At 42.2% G+C, this 16623-nt stretch overlaps 1 long non-coding RNA gene across 1 annotated transcript; it reads right to left on the bottom strand.

The window, feature by feature from the left end:
• Positions 1 to 7569: 7569 nt before the first annotated feature.
• On the bottom strand, positions 7570 to 15222 carry LOC139763004 (uncharacterized). The gene is made up of 3 exons (XR_011716000.1): positions 15097 to 15222; positions 8493 to 8627; positions 7570 to 7694 (listed from the first exon to the last, which is right to left on the bottom strand). It is a non-coding gene; the product is annotated as an uncharacterized lncRNA (long non-coding RNA).
• Positions 15223 to 16623: the final 1401 nt, after the last annotated feature.

Below are 16623 nucleotides of genomic sequence, written 5' to 3'. Positions count from 1 at the left end.
TTCTGCAGTTTCTCACATGAATCAGCCACCAGCGCTGTGTCATCAGCGAACAACAACTGACACTTCCCAAGTTCTCTCATCCACAACAGACTTCATACTTGCCCCTCTTTCCAAAACTCTTGCATTCACCTCCCTAACAACCCCATCCATAAACAAATTAAACAACCATGGAGACATCACACACCCCTGCTGCAAACCTGCATTCACTGAGAACCAATCACCTTCCTCTCTTCCTACATGCACACATGCCTTACATCCTCGATAAAAACTTTTCACTGCTTCTAACAACTTGCCTCCCACACCATATATTCTTAATACCTTCCACAGAGCATCTCTATCAACTCTATCATATGCCTTCTCCAGATCCATAAATGCTACATACAAATCCATTTGCTTTTCTAAGTATTTCTCACATACATTCTTCAAAGCAAACACCTGATCCACACATCCTCTACCACTTCTGAAACCACACTGCTCTTCCCCAATCTGATGCTCTGTACATGTCTTCACCCTCTCAATCAATACCCTCCCATATAATTTACCAGGAATACTCAACAAACTTATACCTCTGTAATTTGAGCACTCACTCTTATCCCCTTTGCCTTTGTACAATGGCAGTATGCACGCATTCTGCCAATACAGTCAACAATACAGTCACCCCCCTTTTTTGATAAATTCCACTGCAATACCATCCAAACCTGCTGCCTTGCCGGCTTTCATCTTCCGCAAAGCTTTTACTACCTCTTCTCTGTTTACCAAATCATTTTCCCTAACCCTCTCACTTTGCACACCACCTCGACCAAAACACCCTATATCTGCCACTCTATCATCAAACACATTCAACAAACCTTCAAAATACTCACTCCATCTCCTTCTCACATCACCACTACTTGTTATCACCTCCCCATTTGCGCCCTTCACTGAAGTTCCCATTTGCTCCCTTGTCTTACGCACTTTATTTACCTCTTTCCAGAACATCTTTTTATTCTCCCTAAAATTTAATGATACTCTCTCACCCCAACTCTCATTTGCCCTCTTTTTCACCTCTTGCACCTTTCTCTTGACCTCCTGTCTCTTTCTTTTATACATCTCCCACTCAATTGCATTTTTTCCCTGCAAAAATCGTCCAAATGCCTCTCTCTTCTCTTTCACTAATAATCTTACTTCTTCATCCCACCACTCACTACCCTTTCTAATCAACCCACCTCCCACGCTTCTCATGCCACAAGCATCTTTTGCGCAAGCCATCACTGATTCCCTAGATACTTCCCATTCCTCCCCCACTCCCCTTACTTCCATTGTTCTCACCTTTTTCCATTCTGTACTCAGTCTCTCCTGGTACTTCCTCACACAAGTCTCCTTCCCAAGCTCACTTACTCTCACCACCCTCTTCACCCCAACATTCACTCTTCTTTTCTGAAAACCCATACAAATCTTCACCTTAGCCTCCACAAGATAATGATCAGACATCCCTCTAGTTGCACCTCTCAGCACATTAACATCCAAAAGTCTCTCTTTCGCGCGCCTCTGTAATTTAAGCACTCACCTTTATCCCCTTTGCCTTTGTACAATGGCACTATGCATGCATTCCGCCAATCCTCAGGCACCTCACCATGAGTCATACATACTTTAAATATCTTTACCAACCAGTCAACAACAAATTCACCTCCTTTTTTAATAAATTCAACTGCAATACCATCCAAACCCGCGGCCTTGCTGGCTTTCACCTTCCACAAAGCTTTTACTACCTCTTCTCTGTTTACCAAATCATTCTCCCTAACCCTCTCACTTCGCACACCACCTCGTCCAAAACACCCTGTATCTGTCACTCTTATCATCAAACACATTCAACAAACCTTCGAAATACTCACTCCATCTCCTTCGTATGCACTTTATTTACCTCCTTCCAAAACATCTTTTTATTCTCCCTAAAATTTAATGATACTCTCTCACCCCATCTCTTATTTGCCCTCTTTTTCATTTCTTGCACCTTTTTCTTGACATCCTGCCTCTTTCTTTTATACTTCTCCCAGTCATTTGCACTATTTCCCTGCAAAACTCATCCAAATGCCTCAACATATTATTATTATATTATTATACTTTGTCGCTGTCTTCTGCGATAGCGAGGTAGTGCAAGGAAACAGACGAAAGAATGGCCCAACCCACCCACATTCACACGTATATCCATACACGTCCACACATGCACATATACATACCTATACAGTTTAACGTATACATATATATACATACACAGACATATACATATATACACATGTACATTATTCATACTTGCTGCCCTTATTCATTCCTGTCGCCGCCCTGCCACACATAAAATGACAACCTCTCTCCCTGCATGTGCGCGAGGTAGCGCTAGGAAAAGACAACAAAGGCCACATTCGTTCACAGTCAGTCTCTAGCTGTCGTGTATAATGCACCAAAACCACAGCTCCATTTCCACATCCAGGCCTCACAAACATCTTTTTATCCTCCCTAAAATTTAATGATACTCTACCCCAACTCTCATTTGCTCTTTTTCTCCTCTTGTACATTTCTCTAGACCTCCTGCCACTTTCTTTTATACATCTCCCATTCATTTGCACTATTTCCCTGCAAAACTCGTCCAAATGTCTCTCTTCTCTTTCACTAATAATCTTACTTCTTCATCCCACCACTCACTACCCTTTCTAATCTGCCCACCTCCCATGCTTCTCATGCCACAAGCATCTTTTGTGCAAGCCATCACTGCTTCCTTAAATATATCCCATTCCTCCCCTACTCCCCTTAGGTCCTTTGCTCTCACCTTTTTCCATTCTGCACTCACTCTCTCCTGGTACTTCTTCACACAAGTCTCCTTCCCAAGCTCACTTGCTCTCTTCGCCCGAACATTCTCTCTTCTTTTCTGAAAACCTCTACATATCTTCACCTTCTCCGCAAGATTATGATCAGACATCCCTCCAGTTGCACCTCTCAGCACATTAACATCCAAAAGTCTCTCTTTCGTGCGCCTATCAGTTAACACGTAATCCTGTAACACTCTCTGGCCATCTCTCCTACTTACATACATATACTTATATCTCTTTTTAAACCAGGTATTCCCAATCACCAGTCCTTTTTCAGCACTCAAATCTACAAGCTCTTCACCATTTCCGTTTACAACACTGAACACCCCATGTACATCAATTATTCCCTCAACTACCACATTACTCACCTTTTCATTCAAATCACCCATCACTATAACCCGGTCTAGTGCATCAAAACTACTAACACACTCACTCAGCTGCTCGCAAAACACTTGCCTCTCATGATCTTTCTTCTCATGCCCAGGTGCATATGCACCAATAACCACCCATATCTCTCCATCCACTTTCAGTTTTACCCATATCAATCTAGAATTTACTTTCCTACACTCTCTCACATACTCCCACCACTCGTGTTTCAGGAGTAGTGCTACTCCTTCTCTTGCTCTTGTCCTCTCACCAGCTCATGACTTTACTCCCAAAACTTTCCCAAACCACTCTTTCCCTTTACCCTTGAGCTTCGTTTCACTCTGAGCCAAAACATCCAGGTTCCTTTCCTCAAACATACCATATATCTCTCCTTTTTTCTCATCTTGGTTACATCCACATACATTTAGACACCCCAATCTGAGCCTTCAAGGAGGATGAGCACTCCCCACGTAACTCCTTTTTCTGTTTCCCCTTTTAGAAAGTTGAAATACAAGGAGGGGAGGGTTTCTAGCTCCCCACTCCCACTCCCTTTAGTCGCCTTCTATGACACACATCAGCAAGGTTGCACAGACGAAGAGTCACCTAACTACTCACGTACACATGTGTACATAAACGCACATATACATTCATATGCATTTCAAAATATACATACATATACAAACACAGAGAAATACACATGTACTTATTCATAATTGCTGCCTTCATCCATTCCTGTCACTACCTCGCCACACAGGAAACAGCATCCCCCCTTCCCTTCTCCAGCAAGGTAGTGCCAGGAAAAGACAAAAAGTCCACATTCGTTCACACTCAGTCTCTAGCTGTCATGTGTAATGCACCGAAACCACAGCTCCCTTTCCACATCCAGGCCCCACAGACCTTTCCATGATTTACCCCAGACACTTTACATGCCCTGGTTCAATCCACTGACAGCATGTTGACCCTGGTACACCACATCGTTCCAATTTACTTTATTCCTTGCATGCCTTTTACCCAACTGTATGCTGGGGCCCCGATCGCTCAAAATCTTTTTCAGTCCATCCTTCCACCTCCAATTTGGTCTCCTGCTTCTTGTTCCCTGCACCTCTGACACATGAATCCTCTTTGTCAATCTTTTGTTGCTCATTCTCTCACTCTTTTTATTACCACACATCTTTCTTACCCTTTCATTACTTACTCGATCAAACCACCTCACACCACACATTGTCTTCTAACATTTCATTTCCAACACATCTACCCTCCTTCGCACAACCCTATCTATAGCCCATGCCTCGCAACCACATAACATTGTTGGGACTACTCTTCATTCAAACCTACCCATTTTTGCTCTGAGATATCGTTCTCACCCTCCACAAACACACACACACATTATATTATTATTTTGATATATTTTGTCACTGTTTCCCGTATTAGCGAGGTAGCGCAAGGTAACAGACGAAAGAATGGCCCAACCCACCCACATACACATGTATATACGTAAACATCCACACATGGACATATACATACCTATACATTTCAATGTGTACATACATACACAGACATATACATGCCTTCAATCCATTCCCACTGCCACCCTGCCACAACGAAGGCCACATTCATTCACACTCAGTCTGGCTGTCACGTGTAATGCACCAAAACCACAGCTCCCTTTCCACATCCAGGCCCCACAAAACTTTCCATGGTTTACCCAGGTGCTTCACATGTCCTGGTTCAATCCATTGACAGCATGTCGACCTCAGTATACCAAATTGTTCCAGTTCACTCTATTCCTTACACGTATTTCACCCTCCTGTATGTTCAGGCCGTGATCGCTAAAAATCTTTTTTACTTCATCCTTCCACCTCCAACTTGGTCTCCCACTTCTCATTCCCTCCACACATATATCCTCATTGTCAATCTTTCCTCACTTGTTCTCTCCATGTGACCAAACCATTTCAGCACACCCTCTTCTGCTCTCTCAACCACACTTTTTTTATCTCCACCCATCTCTCTTACTCTTTCATTAATTATTCGATCAAACCACCTCACACTACATATTGTCCTCTGACATTTCATTTCGAACACATCCACCCTACTCCACACAACCTTATCTATAGCCCAAGCCTTGCAACCATATAACGTTGTTGGAGCCACTATTCCTTCAAACATTCCCATCTTTGCTCTCCAAGATAACTTTCTCACCTTTCACACATTCTTCAATGCTCCCAGAACCTTTGTCCCCTCCCCCACCCTGTGACTCACTTCTGCTTACATGGTTCCATCTGCTGCTAAATCCACTCCTAGATATCTAAAACACTTCACTTCCTCTTTTTTTTTCTGCAAGCTTACCTCCCAATTAACTTGTCCCCAGCCCTACTGAACCTAATAACCTTGCTCTTATTCACATTTACTCTCAACTTTCTTCTTTCACACACTTTACCAAACTCAGTCAACAACTTCAGTTTCTCACCTGAATCAGAGATGAAAGCAAAACTCGGGAAAAGGGGTGCAGAGATGGAGTGTGGCAGTGAGATATGGTGGCTAGTAGCAAGCCTGTTTGCAGATGATACTGAGTTGTTTGCGAAGAGTGAAGAGGAGTTGCAGAAGTTGTGTTTTATTATGTGTGTAAGGATATGCAATTAAAGATAAATGCAAGTAAAAGTAAAGTAATGATGTTTGAAAGGAAACAGAGTGAAAATATAGATTTTGTGGGCTAAATTATGCTTTGGATATGGGGGGAAAGAGACTGGAAGAGAGAATTTAAGTATCTAGGAGCCATCTTGGGTAAGTGTGGTGATATGGAAGGAGAGACAAGGGAGAGAGCAGTTCAGGGTACAAGAGTCATTGAGACCCTTAATAGAAGAATGAAGGGTAGAGGTATAAGTATGGAAGTGAGGAGAGGATTAAGGGACAGTATAGTTTTCCCAACCCTGACCTATGCAACTGAAACGTTGGCATGGAATGTGTCACAGAGGTCAAGAATTCAGGCCATGGAAATGAATCATTTGAGAAGAGCTTGTGATGTGACTAGATGGAATGAAGAAAATGAAAGGGTGTATAGGGAATGAATTATGGAGTTGTAGAATGGGTGAAACATAATACTTTAAGGTGGTTTGGGCATGTGGAAAGAATGGAAGACTGGAAGTTTACAAGGAAAGTGCACTGTATAATAGTACAATTAAAGGGGTTGGTGTGACATGGAGAAATAGGGTGGAGGAATACTGGTGGGAGAGAAATAGTGGAAGACTGCGTGGAATGGTGCATGCAAGGGAGGGATGTAAGGATGGGAGTTCCAGGAGGGATCTGGTGTCAGGTATATCCAGTTGGCCAAGAGTCCAGTCTTCTTGGGGTCCAGTAGGTGAGGGGTCCAGTTGAGGAGGAGGCCTTCAGTAGAGCAGTGTTGATGATGGCAACCACTCTGAGGAAGAAGGTTCAGGTGTACTCCAAGGAACATAAATGTCCATCTTACCAGGACTTCATAAAGGAGGAATCAGGGGTGTTCCTTATGGTTACACCACTGGTATCATAATGAATACTTTGCTATATTTATCCCCACCAGAAATCTCAACACCAGTAGCAGCAGCTGGATGGGCATGAGTGAAGGAGACAAGAGCAGAGCAAGTGTGTGGAAGAAGATATTAATTTACTTCTTTACGTTAACAGATTGAACAACAACAGCAGCAGAAGCAGTAAGAGGAAGAGGTGGAAGGTTTGGGGCAAGAATGGAGCAAGAGGGTGGGTGAAGGGGACACTGATTTTATGTATGTTTACAGATTGAGCAGTAGCAACAGCAGCAGCATCATTAGCCACAGCGGGGGTAGAGAAAGGGGGGTTGGATTGGGTGGGTTGAGGGGAGGAGGTGGGGGGAAGGAGATGGGGGTTGGGTAGGAAGGGGGAGGTGGTGGGTGGGTGGGAGGGGTCCCTAGGGAATGGGGGGTAGGGGTGAGGGGGAGAGGACTTTGGGGGGGGAGGGTGGAAGGAGGGTAGGGGAAGGTGGATGGGGGCAGGGGAGAGGGAGAGGTGCAGGAGGGAGGGTAATAACACCCTTGCTCTACCCCCACTGCTGCAACAACAACTGCAGCAGCAACAACAGGTTTAGGTCATTGGGGGATGAAGTAGTTGGTGGCTATGGTGGGAGTAAAGGGTAATAATAATCTTTGCTTTCAGTATGGACACTGCCACCACCCTGCAGAAGCAGCAGCCACTGGAAGAGAGAGAGAGAGAGACTTATCATCTTTCCTTTCAGCTTGACCATTAACAGCAGAGGTACAGTTGATCAGGAGTCCAGTAGGCCAGGGGTCCAGTTGGCCAGGGGTCCAGTTGGCCAAGGTTCCAGTTGGCCAAGGTTCCAGTTGGCCAAGGTTCCAGTTGGCCAAGGGTCTAGTTGGCCAGGGGCCCAATGGCCATGGGTCTGGTTGGCTTGGGAGTCCAGTTGACCATGGGACGACGAGGCTGCTAAGATGGTTTACCAACAGCGACGTACTCATCCACCTGACAAGCACCAAATGCAGTTAGTATAATCATTTTAAGAGTATATAAACTGTATACATACAAAATTATATTTAAGACTGCTACAAGGACCTCTGTTTGGCATTAGATTTTAACTGATCAGTTCAATGTATGGACTTAAGCCCATAGTTTTACAGTGGCATCTAGTTCTCATCGATTGCCCTTAAATACTGAAGCATAGCATCTATCATCATTTGCTCCATTCTCATTAAACAAAGTGGGTATCAAGTGCTTTTAGTTATACATCTTTTGAAGGATTTGAATTTACAGAGCTAGCATTCCTGCTACTAATCCTGCAGGCTGGCAAAGGGCAGGGACGCCCAGTTCCCTGAGGTAGAATTGTAATATATCATTACAATTTAGAGTACAAATACCACCGAGACAAGTACACTTTCAACAGAACTGCATTTGGAATTCACATTATTACTTGACTAGTATTCTGTTAGACATTCCCCTATAATTCTTACATTCAATCTTCATCCCCTTTTCCTTATACAAAGGATCTTATTCTGTACTGCTCTTGTCAAATTATCAGGCTTTTGACTATTATACCATGCCTTTCCAGACCCACTCCACAGCAATTTCACTGCTATTCTTCACCTAGCTTACCAAATTTTCTAGAGTCAGGGATCCCAAAGGTTGGTGGTCCAGGAGAAAGGTCAAGAAAGGATGGAGGAAAGGAGTGGAGGGGGACAGAAAATTCAGATCCACATCTGAGAAATGGCAAAATATACACTTTGATACCAAGAGTGTAACTAGACGAGCAGCTTCCATACTCACCATTTTTTTAGTCCATAGTGAAATCATGGCCAACATTCCTTGCAGTATCTTGACTGTATAATTTGCAGCACTCTGAGACATTCTTCTTGAACATTTTCCTTCTCATCTTCATTGCCATCTTGTAGAAATGATTGCCTGCAACACAAATATTTTTCCATTTTGAATATATTATCAAATTTATGAAGCAAGTGGATAAAATTCGGCAGATAACTACAACTACTTTATATGAAAATGCACCCTATATGTTAACGTAGGATGTACAATACTAATGAGCCTATCATAGATTATCTTATTTATTTATTAAAATGTTGTTAGGGAGGTAAATGCAAGAGTCTTGGAAAGAGGGGCAAGTATGAAGTCTGTTGGGGATGAGAGAGCTTGGGAAGTGAGTCAGTTGTTGTTCGCTGATGATACAGCGCTGGTGGCGGATTCATGTGAGAAACTGCAGAAGCTGGTGACGGAGTTTGGTAAAGTGTGTGGAAGAAGAAAGTTAAGAGTAAATGTGAATAAGAGCAAGGTTATTAGGTACAGTAGGGTTGAGGGTCAAGTCAATTGGGAGGTGAGTTTGAATGGAGAAAAACTGGAGGAAGTGAAGTGTTTTAGATATCTGGGAGTGGATCTGTCAGCGGATGGAACCATGAAAGCGGAAGTGGATCATAGGGTGGGGGAGGGGGCGAAAATTTTGGGAGCCTTGAAAAATGTGTGGAAGTCGAGAACATTATCCCGGAAAGCAAAAATGGGTATGTTTGAAGGAATAGTGGTTCCAACAATGTTGTATGGTTGCGAGGCGTGGGCTATGGATAGAGTTGTGCGCAGGAGGATGGATGTGCTAGAAATGAGATGTTTGAGGACAATGTGTGGTGTGAGGTGGTTTGATCGAGTAAGTAACGTAAGGGTAAGAGAGATGTGTGGAAATAAAAAGAGCGTGGTTGAGAGAGCAGAAGAGGGTGTTTTGAAGTGGTTTGGGCACATGGAGAGAATGAGTGAGGAAAGATTGACCAAGAGGATATACGTGTCGGAGGTGGAGGGAACGAGGAGAAGAGGGAGACCAAATTGGAGGTGGAAAGATGGAGTGAAAAGGATTTTGTGTGATCGGGGCCTGAACATGCAGGAGGGTGAAAGGAGGGCAAGGAATAGAGTGAATTGGAGCGATGTGGTATACAGGGGTTGACGTGCTGTCAGTGGATTGAATCAAGGCATGTGAAGCGTCCGGGGTAAACCATGGAAAGCTGTGTAGGTATGTATATTTGCGTGTGTGGACGTGTGTATGTACATGTGTATGGGGGGGTTGGGCCATTTCTTTCGTCTGTTTCCTTGCGCTACCTCGCAAACGCGGGAGACAGCGACGAGGTATAAAAAAAAAAAAAAAAAAAATTTATTAAAATGACCAACTCCTATCCTGTATGTTACCTTAGGATTTACAATACTAATAAGCTATCATAGAAATTATTCTATTTATATATTAAGGTAACCAACTCGTATCCTATATGTTACGTTAGGATTTACAGTACTAATAAGACTATCATAGAAATTATCCTATTTTTATATTAAAATGACCAACTCCTTTTCTATATGTTACCGTAGAATTTACAATAGAAGTGATCCTATTTATATATTAAAATGACCTACTCCTATCCTGTATGTTACCTTAGGATTTACAACAGTATAATTGTGTTTATTACATTCTATTATCATGTTTTCTATAATCAATCAGCTGTTTTGGTCACGTCTAAAAGAATATAAGTGTTCTGTTTATGGAGAATGTCAACCCATGTCAGTTCATCTCTCTATCTCCTCCAGAATATTATGCCTCTGGGAGATGGACAAACCTGTACAAAAACATACTGGCAGCTGTAAAAGCACCATTTGTCATGACAGACTAGAAACAACTGGAGAAAACTGACAAGCTCATGTTGTGGTGATTTGAAGCAAAATCAAGTGGCGGTGCAAACGGCAGTAACTCATACATTCCCAACAAAATAAACCTAACAGGTGACACTGAAAGATCTCTGAAGACCTATAAACAAAAATGTATTACCCTCTATTATAGAAGAAGGTTTTAAAGAAGAAACCCGATGAGGAGAAAGCTGCAGTACTTGTAACCTTTGGTGGAGCTATTTATAAGAGATGTGTAATTCATTATGTTCCCAGCACCAGTAGATAGATAACCAGCCTAAACAAGTGGCTAAAAAATGTACTTGCCAAATTTGATGGCAAATTTTACCAGCAACGAAGAATGAGCTGGCAGACAAATAGATTTCGAAAGTGTGGAGAACAGACAGGAGAATTGCAAGATTCACCTATCACCAGATTCAGGAATCCATCCAAGGAATGTGAGATGAAAGATTAATTACTACTTGGACACTCAGATGACTTACTCTGTGAGAAATTCTTTAAAGAGGATGAAAATCTGTGTGGCACATAAGCAGCAGATGGCAGTATATCTTGGTGTATGACCACAAGGTGACCTAGAAACCCATGAAGGAAGACAAATGAAATGAAAGACATTAAACATGTGGACCATGCCTGGTCACACACACCAATGAAGGAATGCAAATTCTTTAGCAACAAGCATATTTGGGAAGACAGAAGAATGCCCGGCATATAGCAAGACCCGTAGCATACGCATGGAGAAGAATCACTTTGCATTTACTTGTAGATCGAAACCAGGCAAGGGTTTTAGAAGTATGGTCAATGGTATTCAAGAGGATGCAGATGGAAAAGCCAACCCCAGTTTCCTGTGTGTTACAAGCTTTCGACATGATGCAATGATGAGGCCATTATGGCATCCACGAAGGATGACCCTGATGTCGTGTATTTTATGAAGCTTTCAACACGACTCAGCAATGAAGCCATCACGACCATGACATCAATGGAGGTAAGCAATAAGTTTGACTGTGGGACAAGCATGAATGTTATTCCTCAGCTAGTGATGCCTGACAGACAGTTAAAGCCCCGTAATTTAGTTTGTACACATGGAATCCTACAGAGATAGGTGTCTCACTTGAAAAGAAAAAGAGAAGAATCAGGAATTTGAAATGTGCATGGTGCTACAGTAAGACAGCTAAAGATCTTGACCCATTGGAAGGAAACATGTTAACGATCAGAGCAAATACTCTTAGAGACAAGACCTGTCATAAAGAATTGGCGAATCAGAGGTTGGACGAGTTCATACGAGATGATAAATTCAGGGACTATATGATGCAGTAAGCAGCTTTTAAGAAAGACTAGTGAACGAGACCTGGATGATGAAGAAAGACCACAAAACAGTATAACAGATGTACAAATTGAAAGAGGGTTAGATACAAACTCAGGTTTGGAGGACAATGTGAATACAGATGTGTGTGTGTGTGTGTGTGTGTGCCAAGTAGTGTGTAGAACTAGGATAAAGATGAAATAGGTCATAGAGATGTTTCTGGTGCAGCAGGTGAACTTGCTTAGTGTAAGACTATAGAAATGTGCTGCCAGTTAGAAGGTAGCATCAGGAAAAAGACAAAGAATGACCCATCCACTCATATACACATTATATACATAAATGCACATACACATGCATATCAGCATATACACATATACAAGTACATTTTCACACTTGCTTGCCTTCATCCATTCCAGGCACCCCACCTCACAGGAAACAGCATTGCTTCCCCATGTCAACACGGTAGTGCCAGGAAAACAGACAAAAAAGGCCACATTCATTCACACTCAGTCTCTAGTTGTCATGTGTAATGCACCAAAACCACAGCTCCCTATCCGCATCCGGGCCCTACAGACCATTCCGTGGATTACCCCAGACGTTTCACTTGTCCTGGTTCAGTACACTGATAGCACGTTGACCCTGGTATACTGCATCATTCCAATTCATGCTACTCTTTGCATGCCTCTCACCCTCCTGTAAGTTCAGGCCCCAATTGCTCAAACTCTTTTTCACTCCATCCTCCCACCTCCAGTTTGGTCTCCCACTTCTTGTTGCCTCCACCTCTGATACATATATCCTCTTTGTCAGCTTTTCCTTACTCATTCTCTCCATGTATCCAAAGCATTTCAACACACTTTCATCTGCTCTTTCTCAACTACACTATTTATTACCACACATCTCTTACCCTTTCATTACTTACCTAGTCAAACCACCTCACACCACATACTGTCCTCAAACATTTCCAAGACTTCTGCAGTCTCTCAATCAAATCAGCCACCATGCTGTATCATCAGTGAACAAAAACCGACTCACTTCCCAGGTCCTCTCATCCCAACAGATTGCATACTTGCCCCTCTTTGCAAAGCTCCTGCATTTACCACCCTAACCACCCCATCCATAAACAAATTAAACAACCATGGGGACATCACACACCCCTGCTGCAGACTGACCTTCACTGGGAACCAATCACTCTCCTCTCCAACTCATACATATGCCTTACACCATTGATAAAAACTTTTCACTGCTTCTCACAGCCTTTCTCCCACACCATGTACTCTTAAGATCTTCCACAAAGCATTTCTATCAACCCTATCATATGCCTTCTCAAGATCCATAAATGCTACATACAGATCCATCTGTTTTTCTAAGTATTTCTGACACACATTCTTCAAAGCAAACACCTGATCCACATGTCCTCTGCCACTTCTGAAACCTTACAGCTCAGCCCCAATCTGATGCTATGTACATGTCTTCACCCTCTCAATCAATGCCCTCCCATACAATTTAATATCCCCTTTGCCTTTGTACAGTGGCAATATACATGCATTCTGCCAATCCTCAGCCACTTCACCATGATTCACACATACATTACCAATCAACAACACAGTCACCCCATTTCTTAATAAATCCAACTGCAGTACCCTCCAAACCTGCCACCTTTCTGGTTTTCATCTTCTGCAAGGCTTTCACCACCTCTCTTAACCAAACTATTCACCCTGACCCTCTCACTTCACACACCACATAACAATACATATATATTTGTACCATAAAAGATCAGTTTATATTATAGGGCTATTGTATTTTTTGGTAAAAGAATATTTTCTAAATTGATGTACAGATATACAGTACAATAGTAATTCTTTAAAATGAGAAGGGACAGTATTTATGCTTATTACAGTGTATCATAGCATATTTTTTTTTATTAACAAGCAGCTTCTTTGTTGATAGCCACAAGAATGTAAGTGACCTTTTTTCGAGATTGTACCAAGCAAGGTGATATTGGTCGTAAGCCTCTATAAGAAGCGCGCGCTAATATTGAATAGTGGTGGCCTTCCACCCGAGCAGCTCCTTGTACCTATGGACACCAGAACAGCCTCCTGGACCTCTGGTGACCTGGATTCCAGGTGACCTAGACTTTCCACCCAACCTCTGGGATCCTGGACTCTGAGCTAGGTCAGTGACGTGGCCACCTTGGTTGTGTCCTGGACCCCAGGGTTGCTATATTCTTGGTCCTGGACCCCCTAGTCTTACCTGATGTATCAGATTAATTTCCTGATGAAGTGCCTGACAACCCTGGTATACACCAACACTGTCTAATTCTACAGTAAAATTTCATTCAGTATCATCAAAAACTTTTACAATGATAATTGTAAAAATTTATTTTTTTATGTTACTGAATGAAATTTTACTGTAAAATTAGATACAGAGTTGGTGTATACCAGGGTTGTCAGGCACTTCATCAGGAAATTAATCTGATACATCAGGTAAGACTAGGGGGTCCAGGACCAAGAATATAGCAACTCAGAGGTCCAGGACACAACCAAGGTGGCCACGTCACTGACCTAGCTCAGAGTCCAGGATCCCAGAGGTTGGGTGGAAAGTCCAGGTCACCAGAGGCACAGGAAGCTGCTCAGGTGGAAGGCCAACACTGGTGTAATCATCCACTTGACTACGACAAATTGCTGGAAATGTTTTATCAGTGGAAATGGTGTACAGCTTGTGCAGTTGTGTGCTGAAAAAGGACTGGTTATTGGGAATGTCTAGTTTAGAAAGAGGGATATACACAAGTGTACATATGTGATTAGGAAAGATGGTCAGGAATTACTGGATTGCTATGCAGGGGGAAGGATGTGATGTCCCCATGGGTGTTTATATATGAGTTGGTGTGACAAGAATATGTGAGAATCTAAGAGAGAAGGGCGAATATGAAGTCTGTAGGGGATGAGAGGGACATGAAAAGTCAGTCAGTTATTGTTTGCTAGGATACAGCATTGATAGATTTGAGCGAGTACAGTATTTTGTGACTGAGTTTGGAAGAGTATTTGAGAGAAGGAGGCTAAGAGTAAGGGCCGATCACACCATAAGGGTCATCTCTGTATGGTTTTCATATGTAACTTATTATTGTGTTGACATCAATCACAATAGGCTATGGTCAAATGCACCATGTTGGCTGTGTACCAACTATATAAAAAAATTGTTAAAAACAATTTATTATTAACACATTTTGAGGTATTTAATAATAAAATCTAATGATAAAAGTTTAAATAGAACTCATTATAATAAAATATATGGTGCATTCTACGCCACCCATCAAAAGACGTACGAGCGCATCGGATTCAATGGGATAAGAGCCAAAGTAAAGATATCCAATGTTGTTACATGGGATCGGATGCTGTTTCTTATACTTACATTATTTATACGAGTCAACAGGTTCAGGATCTGATCACTTGTGAGGTGGAGGAGAACCTGTCAAGACGTGCTCCTCCGTGTAAGTCGTGCTCGAGCCCAGAAGCCGGTTCAAGGAGTCACAGTGACCTGCGGGGAAACAAAGAGGTGTCAATTCTTCGTGAACCAGATTGACGTAAGTGATGTGTGTTGTCATGTCAATAATCTCGAGTATATACGAGGATGTTAAGTGGTGTGAGGGATCAGGTTGGGATCCAGCTTGGGGTCGACTCCTTGGTGTGGCTGGCTGGCTGGCCCGCCTCATCCTGGAACCCGAGATGATGATCATGTGTTGACATTTGTGTTGTGTGTAGCAATATATACAAACTAAGGCAACAACAACAACACTCAACCTTGACCCCAGTGTGAAAAACTAATAATCACAGGATTTACATTAAATCTTTAACGCGAAATTGACCTTAGACGACATCATAAGAATCCATTATTTATTGTAAGACGGTAAAATTACTATTTTGGCATTAACCTTAGATTTTAACGTTAAAATGACATGGTAATTAAACACATTAACCTTAGATATTAACTTGTTCTTCATTAACCGTCATGGCTGTGTTAACGTATATATATAAGTACAATTATTGCTCTACTGGCTTTATTCCCTCATCACCGCACACTATATCATTGCATTTTGCTGGTAATTCTGGTCATTAGGTCATTATCGACGGCAAGATGAAGATAGGAAAGGATTGGGTGTGTTATTTTGTAATAATAATAACGTAAATAATGACATTTGGGCCCTTGTCGGAAACAAGATGGCGTCCGGCCATCAAGCCTTATCTTAGCTTTAGTTGGTCGAAATGACCCATTTTATCCTCGTTAGGATAACAACTGTCTTGAGCCATGGCCGAACATGAGGTGTAGTGTGAATATCAAGTGGAAAATAAACTTGGCGCTTCGTTTTAGCAGCAGAACAACACAACGAAACTACCAAACGATCATTACGATGGTTCACACATACACACCAGAGCCTCTCCAATGTCCTCAAACTTGATTTAAATGAACTCATACTCATAACCGGGATCAGATGCACGCATATATATATATATATATATATATATATATATATATATATATATATATATATATATATATATATATATATATATACACGTGTGTGTGTGTGCCACTTCCCGCATGGGTTAACAGAAGGACCGTAGGTCAAGCCAGCCATATCTCTGCTAATTACCGTAAAAATAACACTTTATGACACTCCACTTTGACCCTTATGCATAACATTACAACTGGTCAACAAATTTCTCGAACAATTTGCATATACTAACCTTAAAATAAGGGTTTGATGGAGGGTGTGTCACGCGTAGGTCCTCCCCGTCAGCGGCTCCTACCAGCAAATGGCCATCTTGGCTCATGGAATTTATACCGTCCCTGGAAACTCTGGCACGACCTGGCCACGGCGTCAAATTCCTAGCTGGTAACTCAACATCACGAGGAAATACAGGAATTATCTGTTTTCTA

Source organism: Panulirus ornatus, chromosome 45 (assembly GCF_036320965.1).
Source record: "Panulirus ornatus isolate Po-2019 chromosome 45, ASM3632096v1, whole genome shotgun sequence".
In the NCBI taxonomy this organism is placed as follows: Eukaryota; Metazoa; Arthropoda; class Malacostraca; order Decapoda; family Palinuridae; genus Panulirus; species Panulirus ornatus.
Note: the sequence above shows the minus strand (reverse complement) of the source record. Positions and strands in the feature narration are given on the sequence as shown.